A 19514-nucleotide genomic window follows, 5' to 3' on the forward strand; every position below is an offset into this window, starting at 1 on the left:
TGGAGTAGGGTGCCATTGCCTTCTCCGAGACATCATTTAGTATATGCAAATGCTGAACAATGATATCTATATTTACAAAAATACACAACCATATTCTGGTGGTTAATTAAAATGTTCCTCTAGAAAAACCCATTTGGATCAGGCAGTATGTACTAGATTTTTCCACTGTCAAAGCTGCTTCTTTAAGTCAGGCACCCATATTAAAATTAGTAGTCCTGTTTTTGGCACTGGGACATCTGACTCAAGATTGAGCACCTGTTCGCATTACCTCTCATCTTCTGCATCTTTTGTCACAGAGGATTTATTTTTTGCTTTGTTTTCAATTTCTTTATTAATAGTGATACAAAATTGTTTTTAGCATCTCTGCATGCATTGTGAAGGAAAGGATCACCAGAAACGGATTTCCAAGTTCCATCGAAATAGTCATAGCAAAACATACGGGAAAAAAAGTCTTAGTGTTTCCAGTTAAGCCACAAAAGGAAAACATAGTTTTCTTAAAATATCAAAGTCAATGTTTAATTTCATTCTGGCTGGGAACAATAACGCCCAATGTCAGTGTCACTCTGTTCAGATGTACAGCCACTCAGCAAAGCAATTTCGAGCCTTTCTACTTTTGTGTGGTATCTTTCAACTTGTTTGACTTTCAGGAGTCCCCCCCATGCCATTTCTCACGGTCGGGGCTTTGCAGGGGAAAACTCCCTCGGGAGTCCAGGTCGCTCCCCTAGTCTCTAGCTCATCCCGGTACCGGGGGCCGGATATGCACCCCGTGGAGGGTGCTAACTGATGGTCCCGAGTTCCTATCCCACGTAAGTCTCCCTGTGAGCCCACCACAGTAACCTCAGACCCCACAGGTCAGCCGGGCCATCCCCGGCAGTGGTGGAGAGGACACTGACCAATCCCACGCCCTTGCCTGTGATCAGCTCCGATTTCTGGGCACCACCACTCCCAGGGGAAGGAAGCCGTCCCGCGGCTTCTTTTCTGGAGGGCTCGAAAGGAAAGCCGGCTCTCCAGTTCCCGTGGCAGGCCCCGGCCGTCCAGGGGCGAAGCCGGGCGGGGCCGCGGCGGGCGCGGGTCCGAGCGCCCGAGGCGCGGGCGGAGCATGTGACCACGCCGCGCGGGGCCGGGCTCGCAGTGCCGCGCGGCGGCGGCGGCGGGGAGAGCAATGGAGGCCGTGGCCGCCTGAGAGGCGGGTGCGCTGCCGGTGCTGCTGCGAAGGCTGCTGGTGCCGCGGGAGCGCCGCGGGCATTGCACTGGCGCCCGCCGCCCGCGCGGGATCGCCATCGCCATCTAGCCACTTTCCCAGCCCAGGCTCCCGGCCGGGACGTCAGGTGAGCGCCCTCCCGGCCCGCGGCCGGAGCCAGACAATGGGTGCAGCGGACTGGCTTCTCCCTTTCCCTGGTTACCCCCGGGCCAGGCCCCCGCGGCGGCCCGGGATTCTCGACCTTGCCCCTGCCCTGGGTTAGTGGGCTCGGCTGGGCGGGTCGTGGACTCCGGGCGGTGGCCTCGCGCGTGCGGCGCGGACCCTCCCCGAGGCACCCGGCGCGTGGTGTGCGCGGCTCTGGATCCCACGCGAGGAACCTGCGGACGGGCTGCGCCCTCGGTAACTTGCCGAAAGCGTGGGACCTTTAAATTCCCTCTGTCCTTCCCGCGCCGCGGCATCCGATCCTGGGGTCTCCGGCTCGGGTCCCGGCTGTGGCGGGGGTCAAAGCGAGACCTCGCCGTCTGGGATCTCGGGCGCTGACCCGGGCTCAGCCCTGCCTCCCACCGCCCCCCGCGCCCCCCCCCCCCCAACTGCATTGCTTTGTTTAACCTCTGCCGAGCCATTTCGCACAAACTCATGTTGCCCCAATTCTGATGAGCCACCAGTTTGATGGCTGAGGCTAGACAAAGGTTTTCCCTGTTTACAAGGGCTGGAGCCGGGAGACTGCACGCTGCCAGTGATGTAAAAATGTGTTTTCCTTATCTTCTCCCCCGGGTTCTTGCGATGGTTTTCCTGGTTCTATAACCGTTCTTTCTTGCAGAGCTCTGTAGTGGCGAGATTGGACCTCCTAACCCTACCGAGATGGTGGGTGGGGAATGGCTTTTATTCCTGCTTATCAGTAAACAGAAGGGCAGAGGGTTACATTTGAGGTGTTCTCAGAATAGAGGCATCGTAATCGTTTTCTGAATTCTACATTTTAAGAGACAATACAAAAAAAAATGTTTAAAACGCACATGGATTCAGTGGATGGGCGGGGTGGCAGGGGGCAGAAAACCTAATAACTATGAACATGTGTTGTAAAATTTTAATATGGTTTTAAGAATAATGGCCCGGAAACTGATCTGGTGTAGGTGAGGGAGTGCGTGTGTGAGGGGGGGTGGTGTTGATGGAGAGGGAGTGGTTAGAATACAAAGGATAAGGCAATTTCAGTAAAAGGTTCTTAGTCAATATCCTGTAGCAAATTTTCAGTTCATCAAGTTGTCATTAAATCATCATTCTTCTGTAAAAATCACCTGTAGTAGTTGTTGAATTATATGTAAAATGGCTAACAATTATTTGGCATTGTAAAGTGACTCAGGAATCTGAAAACAATAATTTTGAGTAATTTTAAAAAATCAACAAAGGAAAGATGCGTCCACCACTCCCTCCTTTATTCTCTGAGAAAACTGAATCCTGGTTGAATATATTCAACAAAAAATTAAACCTGTAAGAAAATTTTCAAAGGCAGGTTTTTTTAAGAAACATTTTTGAAAAATGCATCTTACGTAAGTGATGTGGATGGTTTCATTACTTCAACTCAGATATGTGAAGGGAAGAAAATCAAGGCCACTAGATTGCCCTTTTCCAGTATTAAAACAGTTTCTTCCAAACCCCTATATTTACAGTCACCTCTGAAATGGAGAAACTTTCACTCTAAAGACTTAGCAGTCACTTAGCACTGAATTTGGAGTTGGGAAGATAATACTGACTTGACATACTTAGGCAGTTGGCGTGAGAAACAAAAGCTTCCACTGAGGGAGGGGATAAAAGTATACTTATGGAAGATTCACATTGTTGTACAGCAGAAAACAACACAACTTGTAAAGCAATTATCCTCCAATTAAAAATAAAATTTTAAAAAGTAAAAAAGCTTCCACATAGTTCTTTGCAAGCTATAAAGCACCGTAATAAATGTAAGTTATTATTATCGCTCGGTGAGGAAGTTGTATTTTATAATTTTTCCTTACACAGTTTCAGGAAAATTAATTGAAATTAATATGAAATTCTCCAGGGTAGGGGACTTCCCTGGTGGTCCAGTGGTTAAAACTTGGTGCTTCCACAGCAGGGGCACAAGTGGAGTCCCTGGCCAGGGAACTCGAGATTCTGCAAGCAGTGTGACATGGCCAAAAAAAAAAAAAAATTCTCCATGGTAAGGGACGGTCTGGTACATACTAGGTGTTCAATAAATAGTAGAAGAAATTAATTAAATTAATTTAGAAAGAATTAATGAAAAATAAAATGCAAATGGATAAAATATGCATACAGATTGAACTGGTTTACTTCTTTTAGTTTAATGAACGTTTACTGAAGGCCTGTTGTGTGCCAAGAACTGTATGGACTGTTTACACGTACAGTTTGTAAAAGCCTGGTGACTTTCCTGTTTTGATCATGTGTGATGTATGTTTCTGTGAAGACCGGGGCCCCTTGGGTCATGTTAATGATCATCTCATATAACTGAATAGCACAGTAGAACATTTCACTTGTTATAGGTACAAATACTTCCTCACAATGGCCTGTGGGGAGGCAGGACAGATACTATCATTCCTGTTTTGTAGGTGAGGAAATCCAGACACAGCGAGATTAAATGACTTGCCAGCTCCTCACCACTGAAGCAATAGTGCCAGGGACAGAAGGGGACCTCGTGCCTGGTGCTTTCATCTCTGAATCGTATTGTCTTCTCCCCAGTATGCTGCACCTCCATAAAATCTCTCTCGAATTAGACCTCATGAAAAAGTCTACCTTTTGAATAACTTTTACATAAGGAACAGTTGTGTCTTACCACCCGCTAAGTGAAATGGCTGAATGGGAAAGTTCTGGAGACAGGTGACTGAATTTGAACTCTGGGTTTACCACTTGTTAGCTCTGCATCTTTGGCAAGTGACTTAATATGTCTAAGTCTCAGTTTTCTCATCTGTAAAATGGTGTAACAGTAGCTACTTGCCTTATAGGATTTGGGGCAGGAGCAAATTAAATAATGGGCTTAGCATAAAGCTTAGCACAATGTCTAGCAGAAACTAAGCATTCAGTGTCAGCTGATTATTTTTATTCTCATTATTGTAATGAAGCAGTGGCTTTTTTTGCACAATAAAATGTTTTACTTTGCCATCTGGTATACAGATACATTACAAATGTGTTTAGGTAAAAAAGTCATTAATCAGTGCTTAGACTTCCTATGTGTCCAATGCATTTTTGTATTTTTCATTCTGTTTTATTTAGAAATGCTGGTTGAGATACACTAAATGATTTCACATCCCATTAATGCACCAGGACCTGCAGTTTGAAAAGCACTAATGTTAAGGATAATCAGGTTAATGAGTGCAGTAAAGACAAATCTTTTTTTGAACCTTTATATTTTTCCTTCTAATTATTTACAACATCTTCTGAAATTTGAATGTTAAATTACACTGAAAACAGATTCTTAAACATTTCTTAGTAATTATAACTGTATATTGAGTATTTATTATTGTCTAGATACTGTGCTAAGCAGTCTATTTTTGTACGTTATCTAATTTAGTGCTTGTAACGGCCTTGTAAGAAGGTCTTCTGTTTCCATTTGATAATTGAAATTAAGACTCAAAGAGGTTTTATGAACTTGCCCAAGGTCATAAAGTTAGTGAGAGATGAAGCAATAATTCAGAATTCTTTTTGACCCCAAAGCTCTCTGCTCTTCCAGCCCCAACCCTCTGTTTTCAGTTCTCCCAGTGATTTCTGAAAATGTATTATTCCTTCTCTTAGGTAAATTTGAATGGCAGTATTGAGAACTTACCTGTTTGGTACATCTTTTGCAGTTTCCTTTGAAATGACTCATTTGAAGAAAGTTTTCAAGTTAGTAAGTTAGAAAGCATACTGCATAGACCAGTATTTCATTTTGACTTTGGCTGGTCTTTGATGTAAACATTTTGAAATAGCTTCTCAGGTTTTTATGATAAAGTCAATTAATTGGTCAGTTTTATTGAGCACCCAAAGGTTTAATATATCTTTGGAAGAGACATGTAATAGCCGTGTAACTATAAAAAGACTTCATTACAAATGAATGTCGGCTTTTGTTAAGGAACAAAATGAAGACTTAAGAGCTACAAAGAGTACTTTATAGTATATTGATTTGTTTCAAACTCACCAGGCAGTTGAAGTACTTATTTTGTAAAGTGCTTGTAAGAAACCACCACTAACCGTACTATTAATTTTTTTTGTTTTTGTATTTCAGTTCCTTGCAAATGTTTCTTAAAATTTTAGTAATATTTTAATTTTTTTGGTGGTCCTGGGACTTTTCTCCTCTTTTAAAAATATTGTGAGAAAGAATTAAGGAAATATATTTTATAAATAGTACTTAGAAACATGTGACAATGGAAAGGCAGATCTCACTATTTCTTTCCCATTTATGTCTGACAGATTCAGACTCTTTTGTTGTCTGGTTGGATGCATAGGATTGTATCTTATAAATAAGATAATTACAAGGTGCTTAAAGATACATAAATATACTCCTGCTTTTCCAGTGTGGCTTCCACGTGCATGGAGCTTTAAACTTTCACTGGTATGTTTAACTAGTTTACTTGTTGAATTAAGGTTGGTGTTTTCAAAACTGACAGGTTTTTAAAATCAGAGTTTGTGTAGATCATGATGATATTTTGGACAAAGAACAGCAATTTCGTGGTTTTGTGAAACCACATATTTTCCTCAACCATCATTTTCTGTTAAGATTAAAGTGGGTATATTGTTTCACTTATCGTTGGACATTAGATTTTATCCCTAGACGAACCCTCAAAAATTCCTTTTGCTTCTAATGAAATTGTGTATAATTGTCATAAGCTTATATTTTATGCTTATTTTATTAATTTATTCCTTTTGTGTAACTCTTGACTCTTAGTGGATTGGCATAGTTTTTGTGAGCATCAAGAAACATTCTAGCTATTGAATGGTCACTAATTTTTTCTGTTCAGGCAGGCAAATTGGGTTCTCATTACATTTTGTACTACTTTTATTCTTGATGTGAGCATTCTTAGAGATAAAAAGAGGAACATCAATTTAGATGTGTACTTGCACTAGTGCCTTTGAGGCAGATACATATGCAAATTTGTATCTACGTATATGTATGATTTCCAGTTACATGAGAAGTGCGTGCTTACAAACTCTTAATCCATAAATTTAAAAATAACCTTAAGTAACTTTGTGGAAATGAAAAAATTGAGTAAAAACCTTTAAGAGATGTTGAATGCCTTGTGTGTGTGTATGTCTGCTCCTTTGCGTCCCACTCTTCGAGACCCCATGGAATGTAGTCTGCCAGGCTTCTCTTTCCATGGGATTTTCCAGGGAAGAATACTGTAGTGGGTTGCCATTTCCTTCTCCAGGGGATCGTCCTGATTCAGGGATTGAACCTGCATCTCCTGCGTCTCCTGCATTGGCAGGTGGATTCTTTACCACTGAACCACCTGGGAAGCGCATTGAATGCTTTGGTCACATGTTATCAGAAATATTTAAGAAAGCAAATAGAACAACCATATATAACAGCTTTATATTGAGTTTGCATGTGGAAAGGTGATTCTGTATAAAATGTCAAAAATGAAATGCAGAAATAATTTCAATCCGATTTTAAAATCTTCACCAGCTCTTCCAGATGTTTGTAGAGTTTTTGAAACAGTATGCTTTGAAGTTTGCATGGAAATTTTAATAAAGTTACTTCTGAAGCTGGTACTATTTTAAAAATATGTCTTTGAGGAAAAGATACAGAAGCCACATCCCTGAAACACTTTGGGAAATATTTAAATTGGAAGTAAGCACTCAGCTCACTAGGGACAGGTTGTTAGAATTTAGAGCAGATACCAGCTGCTAAGAAGTATTCTCAGTAATAAGAAAGGAGGGAACACTTGGAAAAAAAAAGAAAAAGCTTTTTACTAGGGAGGGTAGGAATACCCGACCCAGAGGTCCGCTGGCCTCGCTCCACTCCCTTGGAGAGGGGTTGGCTGGCACTAACGGGGGAGACAGGGAGCATGTAGGGTCGAGGGGGACAACAGAGAAACTCAGTTATTGTTTAAATCTGAGATAAGCCGGATTCAATAAATAATCTGTGAACATTCTTATATGTAATTGTTAGCCCACAGTTTCCCGACCTGGGGAGAAGTAAAAAGGAAAGCCCATGGCCCCAAGACCACTGTTATTGGAAGAGGAAGCATGAGGACCCCGTTGTCAAGGCCATTTGTGGTCTCAGGCCAGGGCCACAGCTGATACTCTTAGGGAAGCTTGTGATGAATTCAGCCGAGCCGGTCAGACACTGCTGATGAATTCCAGCTGCCCTCAATGACTGCATTTTGTCTTTTCTTCATTTTGAAAAGTTCTTAATAAATGTAGAGTGACTTTTTCTCTACCACAGTATCATTGTGACAGATGCCGTGGGCTTGCCTGGCACTCTTAAGATGCAGCTGCCCGGGCATGTTTGTGATGGGTTAACTGTTTTCTAGAGTTAATGAGGTCAGGGTCACAGGTTCAATTCCTGGGAAGGCCAGTTAGCTTTGCTTTGTTCTCTGATCTCATACTGTGCTCTTAACCCGGACTAGCCATCTGGCGAAGGCAGATCGTTGATCACAAAGGGACTAATAAGCAGGACAGTGTGGGAGGAGCAGCACGATCTTCCTCAGTGGATATTGAGTAATTGGAGAAACAACTACAAAAGCATGCATACTTTTGTGTTTCCTAGCATTGTCTTAATATGTGGAAGATAACGAGGTGCTCACATCATTTTCTTTCTCATTTCTGTTGAACTCCCATTTTTAACAGTTGTGTTTTCTAGTTCTGAGGTTTTGGAAGTCTCATTCAGTCAGCAGGGGTACATTGTCTTGAATGTTCCTAGCTTCCTTGTAAGCTTGTAGGACAGTGACTCAGTGAGAAAAGGTTAAGGCTGACAGTAGAACAGACCACCTACTCAGTTGTTTGCAGATCCAACCCCATTTGAGTTTAAAAAAAAAAAGTTAAAAAAGCAAAACACCCTTTTGAATGGGAATGAATAGACTGAGAATATCCAGGAAAATACTTTATAGTTTTTCTAAGCATACTTTATCTATAAATCTCTTATGCCCTTTATTAAAATTACATCTAGTGTCAAGTGAAATATCTGAGATCATCTAGACGAGTGCTGTCTCGTACAGTCACTGGTCCCATGGGCTGTTAAAGCATTTGAAATGTGGCCTGTCCAAAGTGGGAGGAGCCCTAAGTATAAAACACACACCAGATTTCAAACACTTGGTATGAAAAAAAGTGCAATATGTCATTGATATTTTAAAAATACTTTAACATGTTTAAATAATGTTTTAACTGTATCAGATTAACTTAAGCATTATTAAAGTTAATTTTACCTTTTTTTTTTACTTTTTTGAAAATGTGTTTACTAGAAAATTTTGTGTTTTGTGTTTACTATTAAAGCTACAGATGTGGCTTGCATTATATTTCTGTTGGGTGGTGGTGTTCTAGACCAGCCCTTCATTTTACAAATGAGAAGCCCAAGTTCAGAGGTTAAGTAACTGAGCTGAGTTCTTTACATTGCCTGTAACCTCTCCCTGCTAATAGGTTAGGTGTTCAGGAAGATGGGAACTCTTTGAACCATTAGAAGACCATTTAGTGCCTGAGAGTTATCAAATGTTGCAAGGTCTATGCCCGAGTCATTGCATATTTAGGTATTATGCCAGGTGTGTGTGGGGGGGAGGGGTGGGGGACAGGGGCTTTGTTTTGTTTATAATGCTGATATTTAGGCTTTATTTTACCTTCCTATATAGGTCAGAGGCCATATAGCTTTATTTAGTTCTGAGAAAAACACATTAGACATTACCAGTTGCAACTCGGGGATAAATAAGATATAGTGCAGTCAAATGGGTAACTTTATTGTGAAGATTTCAGATAGTTTTGAATGACCCTTGAGGACAAAGCAGCAAGCTTTTAGGGCTGTATTCCTTTTGTGTTCCAAAGGAAGAACTTACAGGCTGTTAATTTCCCTCTCTTAATTATGGATGTGCCTGATACTCCAATCGAAAAAGAAATAGCCAGGAATGGGTGGTGTTAAGGCTGTGGCCTCCCATTGGGGCTTTCTGTCAGTTTTATGACATAATAGTCTTTAATCGGCAAAGATAGAAAGGAAGAAAACTGGGGGAAAATTGGAAGATTGAGATTGACATATACACACTATTATATATAAAATATATCACTAATAAGGACCTACTTAACACAGGGAACTCTATTCAGTACTCTGTAATGGCCTATCGGGGGAAAGAATCTTAATAAAGAGTGGGTATCTGTGTTTGTATAACAGATTCACTTTGCTGTACGCCTGAAACTCATGCAACATTGTAAACCAATATACCCCAATAAAAATTAGAAGAAAAAAACCCCTCAGGACCCAATTTGTTGTTTCTAATTGAGATTTTAATTTTCCTAATCAACGTAGGCAGCTCAGATTAACATCTTAAAGTTTACATTATGCAGCTTCAGATCTATTCTCCCCCACCCCAACCCAGCCTGCTCAGAGTTGTAAGTCACTATCAGTTTGTTATCAGTGACAACTTGCGAACAATAACTTTGTCAGGCCACCTCTGACACTTCGATTATTCTGATCATCCATACTAGGTAGTAATGTGCATGAGCTTACCCTTTTAATAGGGGCATTCTGGAGTTTGAGAGAAGATACGCAATTACTTCCAAAAGGGTGGTTTATAAAAGTAATTCCAGATTATCATTTTCCTGTGCTTTTTGTCTGTTACAAACAACCCAGGTAGATGATAAGTACTAGAATCAAAACAGGAGAGCGATCTTTGGTTACCTTGGAGTAGGCCAAAAATAAATAACAGTGTCCTGCAGTATGAAGTTTAATGAAAAGTCCCATAACCACCAACATTCTGTGCAGCCCGAGTCACTGTATAAACTCAGTTTATCTCATGTCAGCAGATGTGTGTTGAGTGTTGCGCTCCATGGGCTGGGCACTGTGGACTAGGCACCGTGGACATAACATGAAAAGCACAAAGATTGAGGGAATACAGGTCACTTGAATGAGAACTTTGTTGTAGTTTCTAGCTTGAGAAAAGAATGTAGCATTTTAACATCGCTGCAGAATGAATGAACACACGATGATGTTCTACAAGTCACTAGTTGATTTCATGTGTCATGTTTGATGTCATGTCCCATTTCTAGCAGTAACCGATTTTTTCTAAAATTTGGGTCATTGGGACCATCGTTTGGTATGCAGGAGGCTTGTTGTCACGTTGACAGTCGTACTGAACAGGAAGGGTAGCACATGTCCCCTGTGTTCCTCTTCCTTTCCCTGACCCAGCTGTTCATACCAGGTACTGTGGAGATGCTAGTGAAGATAAATGTGAAGAATTCAGTCTAGCAGAGAAGAAAGACAAGACTGTAAAATGTGCTGTGAGAGAATGTCCTAGTGCTGTGGGGACTCAGATGAAGGGGTGACTGTTCTTGTGAAGGAGGACAGAACGAAGAAAGATAAGGAGGTAGCTTACAGAGGAAGTGATATTGGAGCTGAGTCTTGAAGGAGGTGTAGAATTTTGACAGATGGAGAGGGGGTGGAAAGGTATTCTAGAGGTAGGGAACAGAATGAGCAAAGATACAGCAAGCATGAAGCCACGACAGGGAGGTGGCAGGAGCATTCAGGCATGGAAGGGAATGGCAGGAGACCAGACCAGACATGTGGATCCGGCAACATTTGGAGGGATTTGAAAGGCCAAAGAGTACTGACATTTTTTAAGCAACAGGGAGCTATCAAAAGCAGGGAGTGGCATAATTGGATCTACTTTGGAAGAATGACTGGGAGTTACTTAAGCTTGGTTCTAAAGCCAACTTTCCCTCTAGCCTAGTGACCACAGGCGAGTCACTTTACTCCTCTGAGCCTCAAATAATCTCGTGTAATACTTTGGCCACCTGATGCAAAGAGCCGACTCTTTGGAAAAGACCCTGATGCTGGGAAACATTAAAGGCAGGAGGAGAAGGGGGCGACAGAGGATGAGATGGTTGGATGGCATCACCACCTCAATGCACTTGAGTTTGAACAAACTCTGGGAGATGGTGAAGGATAGGGAAGCCTGGCGTGCTGCAGTCCATGGGGTCTCAAAGAGTCAGACACAACTTAGCAGCTGAACAACAGCAACAAATAAAAGTGTAGAGCAAGAGTTAATCCAGTCAAACAGTAAACAAAGACAATGCTTCCAAGGGTTTGGTCTGTGCCAGGTCCTGTTGTTGGTGCTGGAATATGAGAACAAGCATACAGCCAGGGCCCCTGAACTACAGAGACATTCTGGTGGGAGAGAGGGACAAGAAACAGTACGCAAATATGTATACAACACAGTGTCAGGTTGCAATAAGTGCTAAAAGGAAGTCATGCTGGGTGAGTGGAGTGAGAAGTTTCTAGACAGAGAAACCTAGAGAACTTTGAATGAAGTGGAAGAAGCCTTGGACCAGTATGACATTTCTTCCAGATCTCAAATTAAGTGAAAAGTTATAGCTCTTTAACATTGATTAAAGTCAGTTTCCAAATAGATGTTGTTCTTCCAGTTTCATTTAGGTCCACCAGTATGGATGGGCAGACTCTTTAGCATTGCATCTTTGAAAAAGTTTGACTAAGCACAGCATAATCTCATTTTAGGAAACAGTTTTCTTCATATTCTGGAAAAAAGCCTGTTGTGTGGGTGGGTAATCCCAAATGTTATCCCTCAGCCCTTTATCCATCTCCAAGTTTGTGGCAAGGGAAGATGCTTGGCATTTAAGCCACTAGATTTAGGATGGCTGTTCAATATATCGAATGACTCTTCTATTTTAATATAAATTAAAATTAAGTGAGAGCCCTGGGAAAGCTCTGTTTTAATTAGAGTTGGAATGCATCTTAGGAGACCATTTCTGCCAGTTATAATCATAACAGTGGCGTTATGATTTTTTTTTTTAAAGAATCCTTACTTAATAAGCTGGGTCTTTCCTGAGGTCTTCAAGTTTGTTTTATAGATGATTTTTATTGAATCAGTGAAAGGCAGAAGAATGCAAACATTCTTCTTGGACCCTAAACCTTTTTCTTGGAGATGTGAAACAACTGAGCAATAATCTGCAGACGAGGGTGCTTACGACTGGCTTGTTCTTGAACATGAACCAGGAGGTTGGGAAATCTGGATTTACCATTTATTGAGGACCATTCACATAGAGTGTTTTTTTTTTTTTTTTTTTAATTTTACTCGAGTATAGTTGCTTTACAATATTGTGTTTCTACTGTACAGCAAAGTGAATCAGCTATACATATATACATATCCCCTCTTTTTTTGGATTTCCCTCCTATTTAGGTCACCACGAAATATTGAGTAGAGTTCCTTGTGCTATAATGTAGGTATTCATTAGTTATCTATATTACACATGTCATCAATAGTGTATCTATGTCAATCCCAATCTCTCAGTTCATCCCATCCCCCTCCCTTTCCCCTGTGATCACATAGAGTTTTGAACTGATTTCCCACAAATTGTGTCTACAGAGTTGGGAAGCTGGAGTGATAAACTGTACCTTCAGAGATGGTGTAAGATGTGATCCCTGGCCTTCCGCTGGCATGGAATCCAGGGTGTTGCTTGTCTCCTTGCTTCATGGTTCACAGCCAGTGAGACTGGCCCCACCTGAATTATTTAACTCATCTTATCCTTAAGATAACTGTAAAGAGTTGTTCTAGAACTAAACGACTTACAAATTTGGGGCTTGCACATTTTTGTCTTCTCCTCATTTTCTTTTACTGAAGATAGAAATATCTCCTGGTCTTTGGTTCTGCCTGCTGATTGTTTATAATCCCTGCTCTGGATTACCTCATTCTGCCAGTCCCTTACAATATGATTTATCTTTTTAAAATTAAATTCTCATTATACTTCCCTATGAATCTTTCTTCCTTAGAATGTTTAGTTTGGTATAGCTGAAGAAAGAGGAAGGAAGGAAAGGAGGGAAAGAAGAAAGGAAATTCTATTTGGACACTGTACTAATAGGTTATGTATATATTTGATTTGCTCATTATATTACATTAATTTTCAATATTCTATTTTTTCCCTCAAATGTTAAAAATATTTTTATTATGATAAAATATTTACAACAGAATTTACCATTTTTAGATGTACAGTTTATTAGCATTAAGTACATTCGGAATGTTGGCAACCATTACCATTATCTACATCCAGAACTTTTCCACATTCCAAACAGAAACTCTGTTTCTGTTAAACAATAACTCCTCGTCCCCCCTGTCTCCTGGTAACCTCTATTCTACTTTCTGTCTCTGAACTCTCTGTGAATTCTGGGGACCTCACGGAAGTGGAATCATACAATGTCTGTCCTTTCATGGCTGACTGACTTCACTTAGAATAATGCTTTCAAGATTCATTATGTAGTAGCAGATATCAGATCTTCATTCCTTTTTATGGCTAAAGAAGATTCCACTATATGTATGTGTGTGTGTGTATAAAATGTATGTAAAATTTATTCATTTGTTGATGGACGTTTGGGTTGTTTCCACCTTTTGGTTATTGTGAATAATGCTTCTATGAACATGTTACATAAGTATCTGCTTGAGTCCCTGCTTTCTTTTCTTTTGGATATGTGGGTAGGAGTGGAATTGCTGGATTGTATGGTAATTCATTGTTTAAGTTTTTGAGGACCTGCCAAATTGTTTTTCATGGGGACTATAACATTTTATTTTTTAATTTTTGGAATATTGTTCATCTACAATGTTGTATTCCTGGTGGCTCAGATGGTAAACAATCTGCCTGCAGTACAGGAGACCTGGATTTGATCCCTGGGTTGGGAAGGTCTACTGGAGAAGGAAATGGCAACCCACTCCAGTATTCTTGCCTGGGAAATCCCATGGAGAGAGGAGCCTGGAGGGCTACAGTCCATAGGGACACAAAGAGTCGGACATGACTGAAGCGACTAACACTTACTTACTTACTAACTATACCATTTTATTTTATTTTTATTAATTTTTATTGGAGTGTAGTTGGTCTATGGTGTTGTATTTGTTTCTGCTGTATAGAAAAGTGAATTAGTTATACAGATATCTGCTCTTTAGATTCTGTTCCCATATATAGGTCATTACAGAGTATTGATTAGAGTTCCCAGTGCTATACAGTAGGTTCTTATTGGTCATTTATTTTATATATAGTAGTGTGTGTATGGCAGCCTGAATTGCTCAGTGTATCCTCCCCCCATTTCCTCTTGGTAATAACCCTGTTTGTTTTCTCCATCTGTGACTCTATTTCTGTTTTGTAAATATGTTCATTTGTACTAATTTTTTAGATTCCACATATAAACGATACCACATATTTATCTTTCTCTAACTATACCATTTTAAGTTCCCACCAGCAATGTACAAGGGTTTCAGTTTCTCCACAGCTTCGCTGGTGATTGCTTGTTATAACAATTAATATTCTGTTGTATATGTATGTCACATTTTGTTTATTCATTCGTCAATGAAAACTTGGGTTCCTTCCGTGTTTTCGCTAATGTAAATAATGCTGCTGTGAGCATGGGTGTATAAATACCTCTTTGAGAACATACTTTGAATTCTTTTGGATATATACTCAGAAATGAACTGCTGGATCACATGGTAATTCTATTTTTAACTTTTTTGGGGAGCAATTTTATTGTTTTCCACTGTGGCTATGCCATTTTATATCCCTACCTATAGTGAACAAGGGTTCCAATTTCTCTACGTCCTCACCAACACTTGTTGTCTTTTATTTTTTCATAATAGCCATTCTGACAGGTGTAAAGTGATACCTCACTGTGGATTTGATTTGCCATTTCCCTAATGATTAGTTATGTTGAACACTTTATCAAGTGCTTATTGGCCATTCCTGTATCTTCTTTGGAAAAATATTTTTTCAAGTCCTTTGCCCAACTTTGATGCTTTCTCCTTGGAAGAAAAGCTATGACCAACCTAAACAGCATATTAAAAAGCAGAGACATTACTTTGCCAACAAAGGTCTCTCGAGTCAAAGCTATGGTTTTTCCAGTGGTCATGTGTGGATGTGAGAGTTGGACTCTAAGGAAAGCTGAGCCCTGAAGAATGGATGCTTTTGAACTGTGGTGTTGGAGAAGACTCTTGAGTGTCCTTTGGACAGCAAGGAGATCCAACCAGTCCATCCTAAAGGAAATCAATCCTGAATATTCATTGGAAGGACTGATGCTAAAGCTGAAACTCCAGTACTTGGCCATCTGATGCAAAGAACTGACTCATTTGAAAAGACCCCGATGCTGGGAAAGATTGAAGATGGGAGGAGAAGGGGATGACAGAGGATGGGATGGTTGGATGGCATCACCGACTCAATGGACATGAGTTTGAGTGGACTCCGGGAGTTGGTGATGGACAGGGAGGCCTGGCATGCTGTAGTCCATGGGGTTGCAAAGAGTTGGACACGCCTGAGCGACTGAACTGAACTTGCCCACTTTTGAATCAGATTGTTTGCTTTTTCATTGTTGAGTTTGGGGAGTTCTCTGTATATTCTGACTATCAGTCCCTTATCAGATACATGATTTGCAAATATTTTCTTCCATTCCATGGTTGCCTGTTACTGAGTGGATAATGTCTTTTGATGCACAAAATTTAAAACATTTTCATGAAGTCTAATTTGTCTATTTTTTCTTTTCTTACCTATGTCATTGGTGTCACATCCAAGAAATCACTGCCAAATCTAATATTGTGAAGCTGTTGTCCTATGTTTTCTTCTAAGAGTTTTATTGTTTTATGTCTTAACATTTTGTTCCTTGATTAATTTTGAGTTAATTTTTGTAGATGGTGTTAGGTAAGGGTCCAACTTCATTTTTCTACATATGGGTATCAAGTTTTCCCAACAGTCTTCTGTTCTTCTCTCATTGAATGTTCTTAGTGGCCTTGTCAAAAATCACTTGCCCCTATATACAAGAGTTTATTTCTGGGCTCTCTATTGTATTCCATTGGTCTGTTGGTCTGTTTTTATGCCAATACTACACTTTTTGGACTATTATAACTTGGTAGTAAATTTTGAAATCAAGAATTGTGAATCTCCCAGTTTTGTTGCTCTTTTTCAAGATCTTTTTGGCTATTTGGAGCTCCTAGAGACATGAATTTTGGTATGAATTTTCTATGTCTGCCAAAAAATGCTGTTGGAATTTTGATAGAAGTTGCATTGAGTCTGTAGATGACTTTGAGTAGTATTGACATCTTAACAATATCAAATCTTCTTATCCATGAACATGGGATGTGTTTCTATTTATTTATATCTTTAATTTCTTTCAGAAGTGTTTATAGTTTTCATGGTACAAGTCTACACCTCCTTAGTTAATTGTATCTTATTCTTTTTGATACTATTGTAAATGGAGTTGTTTTTGTAATCTCCTCTTCATATTGTTCATTATATGTGTATAGAAATACAACTGATTTTTGTATTCTGACTTTGTATCCTGTGACTTTGCTGAATTCACTTATTAGTTCTAGTAGCTTTTAGGGTGGGATTTTAAAGGGTCTTCTACATCTAAGATCATATCATTTGCAAAAAGAGATAATTAAAAGAATATTTTTATTTATTTATTTGGCTATACCAGGTCTTAGTTGCAGCACACAGGATCTTTTAGTTGCAGTGTGTGAACTCTTGCTTGTGGCTTGTGGGATCTGGTTTCCTAACTAGGGATTGAACCTGGGCCCCATGCATTGGGAGCTTGGAGTCTTAACCACTGGACTACCAGGGAAGCCCCCCGAAGAGATAATTTTACATCTTTTTTTCCAATTTGGATGCCTATTTTTTTTCTTTTTCTTGCCTCATACTCTGGCTAGAAGTTCCAGTAGAATGAGAGGTGAATAGAAGTGAATCCAGTTGAATAGAAATGCTAAAAGCAGACATCCTTGCCTTGTTGCTGATATTAGGGGGAAAATTTTCAGTCTTCACCTTTGAGTGTGATGTTTGCTGTGGGTTTTTAATATATAACTTTTATTATGTTTAGATGGTTTTCTTCTCTTCTACTTTTATTTATTTATTTATTTTTTATCATGAAAGGGTGTTGGATTTAGTCAAGTATTTTTTTCTCCTTCGACTGAGATGATCTCATAGTGTTTTCCTTTCTTCTTCTTCTTCTTCTTTTTTTGATATGGCATGTTACATTGATTAAGCTTCATATGTTGAATCATCCTTGAATTCTAGAAATAGATCCCACTTGGTCATAGTGTACAGTCCTTTTAATATGCTACTGAATTCTGTCTGCTGGTATTTTGTTGAGGAGTTTTGCATCAATGTTCCTAAGAGTTACTGGTCTATAGTTTTCTTTTCTTGTAGAGTCTTTTTCTGGCTTTGGTATGGGTTATATTGACCTCACAGAATGAATTGAGAGAATTCAATTCAATTCATTCAATTCTGTGAGAAGTGATCCCTCCTTTTAAATTTTTTGGAAAAGTTTGAGAAGGATTGGCATTAGTTCTTCTTTATATATTTGATAGAATTCACCAGCGAAGCTATCAGGTACAGGACTTTTTCTTTGTTGGGAAATTCTTGATTACTATTTACTGATTTGTTTCAGAACAAACTTTTTGGCTTACCCAATAGAAAGCAAACAAAAAGTATAGTTACAAACCACTGTTACAATAATACTAGATTTTATAATTGCCTGTATGGTTACCTTTATTGAGATCTCTATTTCTCCGCATGGCTCTAAGTTACTGTCTAGCGTCCTTTTGTTTCACCTTGTGGGACTCTTTTAAGCATTTCTTGCAGGTTGGGTCTAGTGGTCATGAACTCCCTCAACTTTTATTTATTTAGGAATGTCTTAATTTCTCCCTCACTTTTTAAGGACAGTTTTGGTGGATCTTGGATTCCTGGTTGAAGTGTTTTTATTTTAGCATATCGAATATACCAGTCCACTGCTTCTGGCCTCCAAAGGTTCCCATGAGAAGTCTGCTGGAAATTTTATTGAGGATCCCATGTATGTGATCCTTTGCTTCTCTTTTGATACTTCAGTGTTTCTCTGTTTGTCTTTTGAAAGTTTGATTATAATACGTCTCTGAGTTCATCTTGTTGTTGTTCAGTCACTGGGTTGGGTCCAACTCTTTGCAGCCCTGTGGACTGCAGTATGTCAGGCCTCCCTGTCCCTCACAATTTCCAGGAGTTTGTCCAAGTTGATGTTCATTGAATCAGTGATGGTCTCCAGCCATCTTATCTTCTGCCACCCTCTTCTCCCTTTGCCTTCAGTCTTTCCCAGCATTAGGGTCTTTTCCAATGAGTTGGCTGTTCAGGTGGCCAAAGTATTAGAGCTTCAGCATCAGTTCTTCCAGTAAGTATTCAGGGTTGATTTCCTTTAGGATTGACTGGTTTGATCTCCTTGCAGTCCAAGGGACTCTCAAGAGTCTTCTCTAGCACCACAATTTGAAAGCATCAATTCTTGAGCACTCAGCTTTCTTTATGGTTCAACTCTCATGTCCATACGTGACTACTGGAAAGACTATAGCTTTGAGTATCAAAACAATGTCTTTGCTTTTTAATACACTGTCTAGGTTTATCATAGTTCAACTTCAAATTCATTGAACTTTTTGGATTTTTATATTGATGTCTTTTATCATACTCATATTCTTCATCAGATTTGGGTAGTTTCAGCCATTATTTCTTCAAATATTCTTTCTGTCCCTTTATCTTCTCACTCTAGGATTTCCATGATGCATATTTATTGATATTTCCATTTTGTTGATGCATCATTTTCTTGATTTTCTCCACATCTTCCTTTAGTTCCTTGAGCATCTTTAAGTTAGTTTTAAAGTCTTTGTCTAGTATATCTGCCATTAGGTCTTTTTCAGGGACAGTTACTATGCTAGTGATTTATTTTTTCCTCTGAATAGACCTTGCTTTCCTGTTTTTTTGTAAGCCATGTTTTTTGTTGAATGTTGGACATTTGAATCTAACTCTGGAAATCAGATTTTCCCCCTTCTCCAGGATTTTCTATTTTGTGTTATCTTGTTGTTTTTGTGATAAATGTTGTAGGCTGTCCCTGTGCTGAAAATTAGCCTGAAGTGTAAACTCAGTATCTTCTGAGGTCTTTCCAGAACCTTTCCCAGAGTATATATGGCCACTTTCTTATTTTGCCCATATATGCAGTTGTTTTTGAATGTTGTAGTCTTCAATCTCTGGCTCCCCAGAGGAGAAAAAGTGAAAAATGGCAGGGGAGTGAGGGAAAGGGCACTGGCCTTATGAACTCCCATAATTTCACTTCAGCCTCAGGGAGAGGGGCTTACAGCAATGGGAAGAGATACAGCAATGGGAA

General features: G+C 39.7%; 1 protein-coding gene across 1 annotated transcript in view; it reads left to right on the plus strand.

The window, feature by feature from the left end:
• The first annotated feature begins 954 nt into the window (after positions 1–954).
• CRACD (capping protein inhibiting regulator of actin dynamics) overlaps positions 955–19514 on the plus strand; it is a 279202-nt gene continuing 260642 nt past the window's right edge. Inside the window, exon 1 of the mRNA XM_070372441.1 lies at positions 955–1328. The gene's annotated coding sequence lies outside the window, so the exon portion shown is untranslated. The remainder of the gene's footprint in view (positions 1329–19514) is intronic.

Source organism: Bos mutus, chromosome 6 (genome assembly GCF_027580195.1).
Source record: "Bos mutus isolate GX-2022 chromosome 6, NWIPB_WYAK_1.1, whole genome shotgun sequence".
In the NCBI taxonomy this organism is placed as follows: Eukaryota; Metazoa; Chordata; class Mammalia; order Artiodactyla; family Bovidae; genus Bos; species Bos mutus.